Genomic DNA, 14,823 nt, shown 5'->3' with positions numbered 1-14,823 from the left:
CAGCATTCAAAGAGGCCTTTCGCAATTTCGAAAGATCCCTATTGCTGCCCTGGGGCAGCTAATAAAGTACTCTGGCGTTTTAAAAGCAGAAAGGCTACTAGTAGATTAGACTTTAATGTTCTAAAAGATACTTTGGCACAAAAATGATTTACAATGCCCCTAGTGGTAGAAGAAAAGGTAATATATGGGAGAGAAAAATGTTTGAAAATATTTAGAAATAAAGGTCTTCTTAAATAGACAACAGGAAAATGAATTAAAATTTCAGGTAATCTTTGAAGGTATTTAAAGGCTCTGTTGTCTTTCTTTACTGAAGACTGCATCATTTTCTAGATTTTAAAAATCCAAAATAATTTATTCTAGATTTATTTTACCTGCATTAAATTATTATGCAATAAAAATGTTTCCTGAAGATTCCAGCAGCAACACAAACTGACAGTAGTGCATGGCTCACTACACCACCATATAAACTGCACTATCAAAAATAAATAGAATTCACAACCAAAAATCAACCTGGACTTCAACTTCTCTAAGGTAAAATTAGGTGTGTTTTAATCCCAGGTAATTGATTAGGTCTAATCACCAAAATAGAATGTCTCCAATTTGTCAGCAGTGAATGTTATAACTGGGGCACACCAGCGAGAGGTAGCACTGAAATTAAAGCACAGACTGGCATGTTAATTCCCCCACATTCTGCCTACTAGCCCCATTCTCCTCCAGAACTACACCCCCGTGTATCTTTTGCAAGCAGAGCTCTCTTTGAAGCTATGAGTGTTTCATGCATGGGAATGAAGAGAATCAAAGCTGCCTTATACCAAAAAAGCATACGGTTAAGATTCCAGGGGATGCTGAGAAATACATGTCAGTATTCTCTTTGTGAGCACCTCATCTGAGTCAGAGACCCTCATGTTTTGATTTTGTGTGTGTGTGTTTAAATGGTATTTAAATTAATGGCCTCCATCCTATAGCACCAGGATATGTTTTCACACGTAGTTTCCTTGGATTTTTTTAAACCTGCTTAGAAAAAAAAGGGAAGCCAACTAGGAAAAGAAGGCAGGGGCGGAAAAAGAATAAATCATTATGCAGCTCTCAACCTACACAGGGAAACAGCAGAACAAACCCACAGATCCAGAATTGTCAAGCAATAAGGCTGTTTGTTTATAAGTCACAGAAGCAGTTACATAACTAGATAAATTAGGGAAATCGAGTGTTTGAAGAGGAGGAAAGATGGATACTTTTTGGATTAGTCAAGAGACTTCATCTCTGAAAGCGTCATATAGAATTTGTTTATTTATTTTTAATTGTTTTATAAATGTAGTTTTTGAGTTATTGTACCAAAAGTACCATGTTTCTATGCAGATAATGACCCCTCATTCTATAACATTGATTTTATTTCATTATAACATTTTTTATTCTACTACATTGTCATTTAAAATTACAATCATTTAAGCAAATATCACCCAACAGCAGAAGAGATTGAGGCCCGACCAGCATGGCTCAGTTGGTTGGGCATCCTCCTGCAAAGCAAAAGGTCTGGGGTTGGATTCCTGGCCAGGTCAGGAGCCTGGGTTGGGGGCTGGGTAGTGGGGGGGTGTCCTCTGTCCCCAGACCTGTGTGTGGGAGAGGCAACCAACTATGTTTCTCTCTCACATCTTTCAATGTTTTTCTCCCTCTGCTTCTGTCTCCCTTTTCCTCTCTCTAAAAATTAATAGATAAAATCTTAAAAGGAGAGAGAGAGAGATTAGGGGTGATCGTTTGGAGTATTTAGTGACAAATTAATGGCAGAGTGGAAATTTTCAATCAATGAAAAAAGGGTAAAACTGTTTTATTTAAGTAATAAGTTATGTCTCTATATAAACTTCTATTAATATTTGGCTTAGACAGACACATTTTCTCCAACCAGAAGCTGTGTAGGAACCAGCTCTCCTTTCTTCATTTATATGGCAATATCAAACATACAGTTTTAACATTCTGCGTGATTTTAGCCTTCTCCCTCCCTTCCCTCAGAGACACCGTGACTTCTGACGAGCATTGCACAGGAGTCTGCGTATTCCTTCCCTGTAGGAGCCAACATATCATCACATCTATAATGCCCTCCTGAGGTACAATATCTTATTCCTTTTATCATCTCTTGATGCGTATTTTTAAACTCCCGTGCTGTGGAGAGAAGGGCGGCCACGATGACAGTAGTGTTAGAGCAGGTACTGCACCTGCGCCTCTCAGGGAGTGAGTGTTCATTGAAAGAGGAGTACACTGGCTTTTTTTTTTTTAGATTCTTATATGGTGAAGGTCCACTCGTGTCCTGTTCATTGATGTCACAAACAAGCACATCTCAAGGCTAAATCCATTCCTTTTGCACTCCTGAGGGAGCAATGTAGATTTCACCGCCATTCTTCAAGTTAATTCCTCTCCTCCTCCAGTCCCACTGACCCAGCCCAAAGGGTAAGGCTGTTTGAAAAGCTGCAGGATCAGGTGTCTTGGATGTTCCTTGTCCTGTGGGCTGCATTGCCCCGGGCCAGTCTCCCTCCAGAGCAGGACTTGGCCTGTACGAAGGGCATCTGAGCCTTCAATATTTGCAAGCTTTGCTCCTGGAAATCCTTTATCATTTACTTTATATACCTGAAAACACTTCCTCTCATCACAATTTTCTTTTTCATAGAGCAATGATTATCCAACCTTAATTTAGTAAATCTATTGGCAATTAAAGTCAAGTTTGAAAGAGGGAGGCTTGATCTTCACTGCTGTCATACACCTTGTTTATGGATAAGAAGAATTGTCATTAAAAATGTCCATAACCCAAAGCAATCTATAGATTCAACGCATTTCCTATCGAGATTCCAATGCCATTATTTCACAGAACTAGAACAAATATTCTAAAAATTTATGTGGAACCACAGAAGATCCTGGATAGCCACAGCAATCTTGAGAAAGGACAAGTTGGAGGAATCACCCTACCTAATATCAAACTACACTACAAGGCCATAGTAATCAAAACAGCATGGCACTGGCATGAAAACTCTTCCTCACCATGAGAGTTGTTACAGTATGGATATGCATTTATGAGAGAAACCAGAATAGTTTTTTATCTGTTGGCCTAGAATTCCTGTCTGATTTAGCAGGAGAATGTACTATGTGTCCATGAATCAGTTCTAATGCCCCCACCCCTTGCCCTATGACATTTATTTTATTGGTTGTTTGTTTAAGTTTTAGGACCATATAATGTCTATAAAATAAAGAGCTTTAAAAATACTTCTATATAAATACATATAGACAGTGTAAAAATTTCACCTCTATAGAAAAAAGTTAGAAAACCAAATGATTTAAAATAGATCATTGTATTGGACAATAATACAGTTCATAAATAACTTCATCTACTCTCAATGAAGCTCTTAAATTAGAGTTTTATGATATTTTAATACATGCATTTATATTTCATACTTTCTAAAGTATGATTTTTTCCATGAAATCTTATAGCCAGATTTTAGTGGTATAATGGAATAATTAATCAACTTCATATAATAAGTTAAACTCAGATTTCAGTCAATAAATTTAAGGGACATTGTTTTCTTTCTCCCATAGCTAATTTGTTCTTCAACATGGGTCCATTTAGTGTTATATGGCCCTCCTAGGGAAAATCCTAGGGGACTTGTTGGAGAAGAATTATGTTTTTCACCAGGCGGACAAAAACTGAACTCAGGCCCACAGAGGAATCTTCTCAGGGTGTTTTCTGCTAACGCTGCCAGAGCCCCAGTATCCAGAGGGAACTGCACACCTGCGCTGCGGTCCCTGGAGGGCTGCTCAGACACTGAGAATAGGGCTTACGTCCGTGTCAGTCTTTCAGGGTGTATGGGGAATGGCTATTATGTTTTCATTTAATTTGAGTCTTAACATAGAGAAGGATAGTTGGTGGGCTATGTCCTTGCACCTGAATTAAGGCAGGGCTGGGATGATCTATTGTCTAGAGATAAGAGGAGTCCAACAACTACAATGAAAGACCTATGCTCACTGGTAATGTTTCAGTAAATACGTGTTCCAAGCCCAGGAACGTCATCCAGCCTCCGTAATTAGGAGTCTGATATTTACTAGTTTAGAACAGTGATATCTGTTTGATAAGGGCCCTCCATTCCCTTAATTGTCAGTGAGTGTTAACAGGGTGAATGAGTCAAAATGAAAGGACAAAGGTGGATATCAACGTATGACTGATTTTTCTCAATTGCATATCAAATTCTTAAGTACTTCTGGACTTGAAGGCCACACTGTTTCAATAATAGGCCATGAAGATGACTTATACAATTTATGTGGAGGTAAATTGTATGAACTAAATTTTACCCATGTTCATATATTGTATAGGTTATTGATCACTATTTAAAGATAGTGTGCAGAGGTGCCTCTACTACTTTATTATCTTTATATTATCTTGCCTGCTGTCCAAAGTCATATAAAATATTATTATTTAAGATAGTAATCACAATTGTAATAATACTTTAACAATAATACCTTGATTTAAATAATGAGCTTAACCTTTCAAGGCACCCTTAAGTATGTGAGCTAATTTATACATTATGAGAGCTCATTATTACTTATATACATTTCTCCGAGATGTGAAATGGCATCTTGTCCTATTACAAGATGAAGATAGGATGAATCTTAGACATCTGAAAAATTAAGCATACGTCATGTTTGTATGTATATTATACCTTAATATAAAGTTTAAAAGGCTCTGATAACATAATGTGCACTTCAATTTAGCGCAAGAAATGACAAAGACTGAATAAACTAAGTCACTTCTCAAGAAAGGATATACGTGGCTTTTCTTTCTTCACCAAATTTTATGAAAGTGTCTTTTTGAAGTGATTTTAAACTACTTATCCTTCAAAGTAACCTTTAACTGATGATTTGGGGGTGCTCTTGAGCTCTGTGGGGATGGGACTAAAGTTTTATTAGAACATCTTGCTTTAATATTTAAGTTCAGAGAGGATAGGAACAAAGAGAAGAAATGCCCGTCTGCACAGGGCAAAGCAGCTCTAGGGATAACTTTGTGAAGGCGGTTGTTGGAGGTGGTGGGAAGAGAACGTGGACTGTATTCCATGGTGTGAGTTTAAATGCCTGCTCCATTACTTAAGCTCACTGAGGCTCAGTTTTCTCATCTACAGTCTGAGAACGTTGCTTTGCAGAGTAGGTACTCCATTCTATCATTGCAGGCGGAGACAGCAGATGAACTGATTCCCCTTCAGCAGTGAGTAGTTGAAAACACCACAAAAGATGGCAGAATAAACTATTCAAATGGTTTTTATAAATCCTTTTTTCCTTTGGCTTTTATTGGCTATAAATGAAAAGCAACTCTATTTTCATACTCTAAAGTAAAGAAGCTTTTGTAACATGCTGATATTTTCACCTCAGGAAAGTCATTGTTCCCAGGAAAGCCACAGCAATATTCCCACACTTAATCCTACTGCTCAAAGTAGAGTGATTTGTTGTATTTTTGTTTTTGCCTGAGTTAAAAAACCAAGGACTGTTTTAGAAACTGTGAGCAGTGATCAAGTGCCAAATTCTAAGTTATGAATTACCTGAGGACCTTGATGCAGCACGTTACAAATCCTAATTAATTTTCACCAACGCCCCTGTGGTGAGAGCATTATTATTCCTCCTCCCCTTTACCAGGCAGAGAGATGAAGATTCCAGCAGCCCAAGCAACTCACACTGGGGATGTGTGGAAGACATAGCCTAGCCAGAGAAGAAAGCCCCGGAGGTTGGAATTGGAGCGCGACTGTTCACAAGTGTGGCAGAGAATCATTCCTCACTTCCTCCAGTATAAAAACATTTCTGCTTCTCTGTAGATTGATAGAGCGTGTGTGGCAGGAGTGGTTGTGTGTCCTCCGGAGACTCTCAAAAACATTAGCCCTTTGTTTCCAAGAACTGCCATTGCAAATGATTTTTGGTAATGCTAACACTTCAGTCTTGGAGACCTACATTTCTTTAGTGAGCTTCACATCTTTCCTCTAAATAGATTGAAAATGGAATTTAAGAAGAACCATGAAGACTGGGAGCAACAAGAAAAAAAAAGATCTTTCCTTTTTCGAATAAGTGATTTACTTGTTTATTGTGGTTTTATTTTTAGATTTTTTTGTCTCAATAACTGTAATTTGTAAGGTAATCCTGCAATTATTGTGTAATCTCTTCCTCTATCACACCCATTTTGTGCATAAGGAACTCCTATTAGCCAAGTCATACGTTGACCAGTAACTAGTATAGAATATTGTGTAGTGGGCAACACAATGTAAAAACAACTTTACTCTTTCAAACATTCAGCTAATATAGCGCATTTACTCATTTAAGCAAGTAATTTGTGATTACAAGAATCCTAGGAATGAGCCAAAGATATCTGCAATGACTTCAATGTAGTTACATTTGGTAAATAAACATGTAGCACTATTTCTCCTTCAAAAGCTAAAAATTAGACAACTAGGGTCTGATTTATGATTTTTATAAAACAGAAAGAGATTGAATATGTCAAGAACCAGCATAACATACATTTGTCCAAATTTAATTTTCCAGAAAATCACTTATCCTAGCCACGAAGAAATGCTGGAGACTACTCGGCTAACAGTGTAAGGTAGAATGAAAAATAGAATTCACCATCACTGGGTAGTTTTTTTCCATAATAAACTGCAATATTGGTTTATATAGCACCCGTATAACTCTTTTCTGTCATACTTTTGAAGTTGTAACATTTAAAATAACAACTTGAAATTGTTGACTGTAATATAGAAAAATAGCATTGAATTTAGTCTTATGAGATAGGTTTCAGCTTCAAGGTACTGCAATGTATTTCTGAAAATGAGCTTTGCAAATGTTTTCCACTAGAATATTTATGGATATAGTAATTTAGGCCATCGCTCCCTAGATTATAATATGCCAGTAGCTGAAAGATGAGAATAAAACCTGAAGTGTCAAGTTGCAACTACAGAAAGACATAAAAAAAAGCCCACACATTTAAAAAATCCTTTTAAAAGCTTACTTTTTATGAGATTGGCACTATGTTAAAAAGGTCCACCTATCTGGAAAACTGTCTTTATGACTTTTTCTGATAGACTGTGTTCCTTCCTGTGTCTGTGGTAAAAAAAAAAAAGTCCTGAAATTTTAATTTTGGTCTCTCAAACAAGATGAAACCAGTTGAGCTGCTTTGTATCATCTCCTGAGCCAGGAATCCAGGCCAACGGCCATGAAAAGTTAACCACATGTTGACTGTTTGTGTTTTGTAGGTCAATACCTACAATGAGGGGTGAGTTGTTCGTGGCCTTGAACATCGTTTCAGAAAAAAAAAGAAAGAGTCTTAATATTACTCTTAATCATATTATTTCCACTCTTTTTTTTCTGGCAAAGAATTTGTAAACATCGGGAAAAGCCTTCCTGTGCAGAAATTCCTGAGTTCAAGTATATGCTGGATGCCCCTGCTGCTGTTGATAACTACATACGTTTTAAGTGCCTTGGCAGATTGGGGTTCTCAAAACCATCACACTTTAGGAGACTGTCTAAATCATGAGTTACGTGGAAATTAGGAGAGACGATTGCGCTGAGCTGCCCCTTTTCCCTCTGGGGCCTATTAAGTACTAGACCAACAGGAGTGCCTGTTTAGCTTATTTGGCATCGGTACATGCCTCTTAGGTGAGTGGAGCCAGCCCTCTAGGACTGTCTCATCTTGAACAGTTTGTTATTCATGTTCCAGACGCTTTTTTTTTCATGCCTGTTTTTCACTTGATGATACCAGAGTATCTGATACTGATCAAATCAGCCGAAGGCAGACGAGGATGCAAGCATATCAGAAAAGGACATTAATGCAGTACTGGGTATATCTCACTCAGCCACACGTTGTATGACACCTGGGCAGGGAAAGAACCTGTTCAGAAACGCCTTCTCGCCTCCCTCACAGAGGTACAATGGCTTGCCAGGCCAAGAATTAAACAGAGAAGAAAGGAACCCATTTTAAAAACCACGTCCTTCAGATGACATATGCAGAAGCTGTGCGTGTTGGCATTTCATCGCCTACTGTCTTCTTACTCAGGTGTCAACTTCTATCTGCACGCAGAGGAGAATGGAACCCAAAAGCAATAATGTGTGTACTTTAGCCTCATACAATTCATGCTCGGGAAGATCAGGGGGGTATAGAGAGTCTTGTGCATGTTCACACACAACACCCATTCCTGTTAATAAGGGGCAACCACGTGTGTTGAAAAGAAAACATGCCCTTTGGAACTGAACTTAGACCTTGGGGATAAGAGATCTCCCCAGCTAACAGGTGATGGGAATTGTGCAGTCTCGAATTTGCTCCCTGAGGACCTGACATCATTGAATTTGAAAAAGCAGAGCCAGGTTCATCCAGGGGTAGCCGAGAAGAAAACTGTTTTGAAAAGAAGAAAGGTGATTATAACTCAGGCTTTTAAATTAAGTCACAGAAGTCCCTATCTAATTATATCATGAAAACTAGCTCCTACTCCAAGGTCCTAAGAAAGAGAAGGTTGTGGTGGGTTTATTTTTGTTGACTACTTTCAATCAACCATGCTTGATTCATTTTTCTTAAAATAATAGAATTAAACCCATGTAAAATTACATTACATATTTCAATAGGGAAACCACTTTACCTTTAATTTTTAAGGATTCATGGTAAGGAGAAACAAGTGGTAAAAATAACCATGACCTACAAAATCGCACAGACTTTGAGTTATATCCTATCACTAACCTTCCTGACCTCAGATGTGAACAAGGGGCCAGCCAGTCACTGAAGCAACACAGTGTTCAGAAACCACTGTGGGTGAAACCTGATGGGAGGGGCTGAGGAACAGGCAAAAAGTGACAAAAAAGTGTAGTTCTTACTTTACTTTTAAATATATATATATATATATCTCCAAGATTAAACATGTGTACAAAGCACATGGATAAATTTACATTCATTTCTTGCCTTGGCCTTTTTTCTTGACTTTGAAAATTGGAGTGAACTAAGGGGTAAGAATGAAGAAAGGTCAAGGTCCTCAGTAAGCAGATCTCGGAAGATCAGAGTCCTTAACAGTCTTCAGAATAGGACAGGAATTCACAAGACGAACTTGGAAATAAATAAACCTGCTCCTGTCTCTTGAACCTTTCCCAGTCTCCGTGTTTTCATCTATTAAGGGTATGGGAGCAATACTGCTACTTCACAGGGTGGCTGAGGAAATCAAGTAAGATGTAACACATAAAGTCCTTAGCACAGGTTTGGGCAAAGACCAAGAGCTCAATAAACAAGTCTGTGTTATTGTTAAGGATAGGCAGTGGCTAATGTCCATTTAATGTCAAGTGTCCTTTGCTTGGAGTGTTTCTAACTTTCCCCTTTGGCATTTACGGGTGACTCACCTGGCCACTCCGGGAGTGTCAAGTACAGCTCTATCACATCTGTCACTTTCTTCGTGGGTTTGTTCCAAAGGCTCACCCAGCAAACGGCGGCCCCTGCTGTGGTGTGCGGTGGGGGTGGGAAGCAAGAAGGTGATGAATCATGTCAGGTCCAGTAAGAATCAAGACCAGGAGCCAGTGCAGCCACCTCTTGGCTTTGACCCTGTGGGACTGAGGAGCTCTGTGTGTGCCAGGCTGGCCTCACTGGCACCCCAAAGAGAGTCCATGAGTGTTTTCACTGAGTCCTGTGAGATTTTGATGATTCTAGGATTAGGAATGTTGGCAGCTAGTGTTAGAATGAAATATTGCTTTAGAACAAAGGACAACATCTTAGCAAGTTCAGACCACTTCATGACAGAAGAGGAGAGAATCCCCCCTAAAAAAGGAAAGAGCCCCTAAAGGTGAAATCACAAATGCTACCTTACCATGGGAGGTAGATAATCCATGGTAACATTTCTGTCTCCTGCTCACATCATTTGTGGTGATGGAAGATGTGGCTACCGAGGAAAATTAAGGATAAGTAGATGGTAAAAAAGGCCTGGTCTTGGAATCAAGGAACCTCAGATAAAGGGTACCATCACAGAGAAATGATAAGTTATTTGTATGTATCGGATTAAGGTTTGACTTGGGAGTATAACTGTAGAGTGGAGATCTTGAGATGAATCTGAATATATGTGAACCAAACTATTACATCTTGGATGGATACAGAAAGAACATTCCTTATGTTTTATTTATTTATTTTTATCCTCACCTGAAGACATTTTTTCATTGCTTCAAGAGAGAAAGAGGAAGAGAAAGAGAGAATTATTAATTGCATGTTGATGCAAAAGAGAAGCATCGATTGGTTGCCTCCCATACATGCCCAGACCTGAACTGGTGCCCAGAACAGGGATTGCACATGTCTGGACCCCCGGTTCACATGCAGCTGTGCCTGGACCAGCGGTGGAACCCACAGTCTACGTATGTGCCCCAACTGGGGATCAAACCCACAACCTGTTGGTTATGGGATGACCCTCCAACCAACAGAGCCACACTGGCCAGGGCCAGAAAAAACATTTTTTTACTTGAAAATGTTTGGATACAAATTAAATAGAAAAAATCCAGTATCTCATATCTGAAGGGGAATAAAAGGAAAGTCTGAGGGCCTTGAGCTCTAAGTTGCAAGAACACATGCTGACAATGAGGGGTGAATTAATTTATTTCACCCTTCAGAGTCAGACCCCTGTGCAGGTGCTGCGGATGAACACGGGAGGCTTAAAGGCCATCCAGTCTCTCCTGTCACTAGTACCACCTAGTGGCAGCCAGGAAGATGTGTAAGCGTCTTTTTAAAAATCGGTTTAAAATGCTATAGAAGCATGCATTAGTAAAGCTCATTGTTAAAACACTTAAAAATACACTTAAGAATTCAGAGCAGATTATTAAAGGTCTTTCGTTTCCTCTCCCAATCCCAGTCCTTGTCCTTATGTAGAGCGATCTGCCACTACTGTGCATTTCCTCAAATCCCAATCTCTTTCTCTCTTCATTCTGTCTCTGCCTCTACCTCTGTTTCTCTCAATCTCTCTCCATGCTTTTAGCTTTTAAAAACATACTACATATGATGGGGTGATATATATATATATATTTTTTTGCTTGACATATCTTTAAATCTATTCCTTATCACAGCAGAAGCTACCACCAGTGGGCCCAGACACTACAACCTGCTCACAAGTTCAAATGTCAGGTCAGCTGCCAAAATCTGCCTGGAATGCCCTCCCTTGGATGAGGGTCTTGCCTCAGGCTAGTCATAGCCATTACCACTTCCCTTGCCTGTTTGGTCTCTATCGTGTTCCCTGCCCTAAGCCACAGGCAGGTCCTCTACCTCTCCATCCTGTGGCCTAAGCTGGCGATGGGCCATCTGGGTCCCAGGGTCCATCTCTCCTGTCTTCTCACAGTCTGTTAGCTCCACCTCGGGCAAGCTCTCTTGCTTCCGTGCAGACCCTCTGCCACCACGGCCATTGTCTGGCTTTAGCATTCTCATGCCTCACCTCAGCAGACTGCTTCTCTACCCCTCTCCCTGCCTCCAAACTTCCACCAGAGAGATCACTCTACAACATACAGATTGTTCTGCCATTTTATGCTTAAAAAATCCCTCCAGCTCCCATTTTCTGCAGAGCAAAGCCCAAACCGCTCAGCAGGTGTGCGAAGCTCCTCCCCGTGTGGTCTGTGGCTCTCTCCTCTCCCACATTCCCTCCACTCCAGCAGCACAGAACCCCTTTTTGCAGAGTGGGCCGTATGGACTCCTGTGCCAACACTGCAACAACCTTCTCTGAGCCCGAAATGTGCTTTGTCTTCTGGTCCCCTGATTAGGTTGCACTCATTTGTCAAGATGCAGCCCAAGTGTAGTCTATGAAGCTGCCTCCAACTCCAGCACGCTCCTCCCCTAGCTTTTCATGTATTTTATATCTCTTTCTATTGTAGCATTTACCACATTGTATTATAATTATCTGACAACGAGCAATCTGAATACTTATGGTGGTACCCTCACCAATTCCTGCCACACAGAGTATCTGGCACATGAATGTGTTTGGAATGAGTAAATGAATGTTAAAAAGAACACTTGCAACGAATAGCCCTGAGGGCAGTAATTTCCAAACTTTACTCTGATAAGCATCATCTAAGGTGCTTATTAAAATGCAGATGCTTTGGATTTGCTCTGCATTCATCTAATTTGGCAGGTGTGAAAAGGTGGGGTGCAGAAACCTGCATTTTAACAAGCATCCCAGGTAGTTCTGATGGCTGGTGAGAAATCCTCCCCTAGAATGAAAAGCAAATAATCTGAAAAAAAAAAAAAAAAAGCAAAGAACGCATTTGTTCTTTGAGCTAGCGTACATCGAAGAATGAGCCTTTGCCCATAAAAGATCCATGAGGTGGTTGTTCTTGGCAGCCTTGAGAATAAATAGATGCCAGCCCACGTTTGAGAAGGCCACCGTGAAGTGGATGCTGTGAAGACTAAAGAAGCATCAAGCTCTAAATACAAAGGCTGGATTGTTTCTTTTTCAGAACAATCGTCCTCAACTCCCATATGTTTGTTTTTTAGAATAGTCATTATTTAGCCAGGCCCAAGCTGTTTTCATTAATATGTTGCATTTGTGTCAAGCTTCTCCTTGGACGTTTACCAAGCATGTTAGCAACTTTAAGCCTGTCTTCTCTCATTCCCTGAGGGAGGAAAAAGCACAGGTTCACGCCAACTCAACTCGTTAGAGAGGCATTATTCAAGAACAGCTCCAGGGCACCAGATGCAAGCAGGAGGGGGAGAGTGGGATCACTCCCAGCCCCCCCCCCCCCTCGGTGCTGTCTCATTTTCCCCACCCACCCTGCCAAATGCTCACTGGTGTCTTCAGCAGGTGGCTCCCACCCTGCCTTCAAATCTGCTCACACAATTTTCCTCCCAAGATAGATAAACTTTGAAAAGGCACACAGGTTCTAGACAATGCAGGACTGCCAAGGTTCACATTGGCAAAGTGAAGACCGTGCAACTAACCTACCAGATCTTGCAGAGACAGTGGAAAGCATGGGTTAGGCTATGGTTCAGAAGTCGGAATCTTTAGGCAGCAGATGTCCACCAGGTTCAAAGTACCAGTTCTCCCAAAAGGTCCAGGGGCTCTGACCTTCCACACATGGATCTGCCAGGACTTGTCCTGACTCCTTATTCCTGTTGCTTTCCTTCTGGTGAAGCCCCTTCTCAGCTCTACAGACTCTGATCTCCTCAGATCTAAAGAGGTTAACCCAGTTGAAGTAACCCAGTTCCTGATTTAAGTACTTCTCTGACTCCACACTTTCTAGGTTCTTCCTCCTCATGCATGGCCCCGGTAGCATGCCCCTCTTCAGCTTCGTGACTCTAGACTGAACGAAGACACCACTTTAGGGCCAAACCAAGACACACATGTGCTCAGAGCAGGTCATGGGAGGAAGGCAGTGAGCTCTTCTCTGACGGCTTAGGAGGAACATTTGTCTCCTATCAGTTTTCCAGAGGATGCATCTATGTGAAGGAAAGAGGAGACAGCCACACCGCCAGCCGCCCTGGAGAAGTCTGTGCAGTGGTGCGCCCCCCACCCCCAATGAAATTATTCCCTGATGTTTTGTGCAGATGGGCCAGGCCTGGCAGCCTGATTTCCTGACTCGTGAGCCACTTTGCATTTGTGTCTTCAGGTCTTTTAAAAAGTAAATATGCAGTAAAAAAAAAAACAAAACAAACCCTGTGAGTGTGTGTATGTGTGTGGTGTTTACAGTTCTATGAATTTTAATACATATAAAGATTTGTGTGACCACCATCATAATCAGTACATGACATAGTTCTATCATCCCAGGAACTCCCTCATACTGCCCCTTTAAGTATATCTAAGCTTTATTTTAAAGCTTACCCTCATAAAAACCAGCAGGGAAAGGTTAACCTCTACAAAAAAGTTAAGAAAGATGGTCTGTGTTCAGTATTTGAAGGAACTTGTCATTTAGGGTTGGATTACATCTACAGGGTAAGAATACATTCCCAGGCCCTCGAGTCTTCAACGGGCCCCTGGTTGTCTTCCCAGGTGAGTTGGCTGAGCTAGCCCCGCCTACCCAGGCGAGCTAGAGCCACCTAGCTCAGAGAAGAGCTCCTCGTCCTGATGGGAACCTGCTGATTTAAACTTGCATTCATGATGCCCATTCATCTGAGTTTAGCTAATACTAATTTGAAATAATTAAGTTGTAACCATGGAATTTCTGAAACTAATTCTCAGTGTGGTCACATTCATTAAATCCTAATATATAATCATCTAAATTGGGGGAAATAAGTACTAACTGCATGCACATGTACCTATTCCACGACAAAATACAAGCCTAAACAATAAACTGTAAAAAGATCAAGATTTCAGCTGGGTTTTGACTTGGAAAAAATTAGTATTTTAGAATATCTATACCATATTTTTTCAGACCATAAGACGCACCTAGGTTTTAGAGGAGGAAAATAGGGAAAAAAATTTTGAAGCAAAAAATGTGGTAAAATATTTAATAACATAAATAACATAATATTTCACCAATGTAAATGTAAACAACTCAACAGCAGCATTAACGACCATTAAATCATTATTCCTCCCAAACTTTGAGGGGGTGGTAAAGGTGCATCTTATAGTCCAAGAAATACAGTGTGTGTGTGTGTGTGTGTGTGTGTGTGTGTGTGTGTGTGTGTATTGGTCAGAGAAAGTGACTGATACAGGCAGAGGAAAAACCAGATTCAGCTTTGAGAAAATCACAGTGCTCCTATGTTTAATGGGTTTGTTGAACCTTTCTGAGCATTCAAAAATATTCTTGTCAAACGATGTTGACATTTCAAATTTTGCTTCAAACAACGCGGGAGGTTGCCACCCTGGCTGCCTTGGGGGCCACGAA

The 14,823-nt window shown here is 40.5% G+C and overlaps 1 pseudogene; it reads right to left on the bottom strand.

Moving 5' to 3' along the window:
• Positions 1–1,873: 1,873 nt before the first annotated feature.
• LOC119035062 (methylthioribulose-1-phosphate dehydratase-like) lies at positions 1,874–11,428 on the bottom strand (annotated as a pseudogene).
• Positions 11,429–14,823: the final 3,395 nt, after the last annotated feature.

The sequence above is a fragment of the Artibeus jamaicensis genome, unplaced genomic scaffold (genome assembly GCF_021234435.1).
Source record: "Artibeus jamaicensis isolate MK-2021 breed Jamaican fruit bat unplaced genomic scaffold, CSHL_Jam_final contig_3174, whole genome shotgun sequence".
Lineage (NCBI taxonomy): Eukaryota > Metazoa > Chordata > Mammalia > Chiroptera > Phyllostomidae > Artibeus > Artibeus jamaicensis.
Note: the sequence above shows the minus strand (reverse complement) of the source record. Positions and strands in the feature narration are given on the sequence as shown.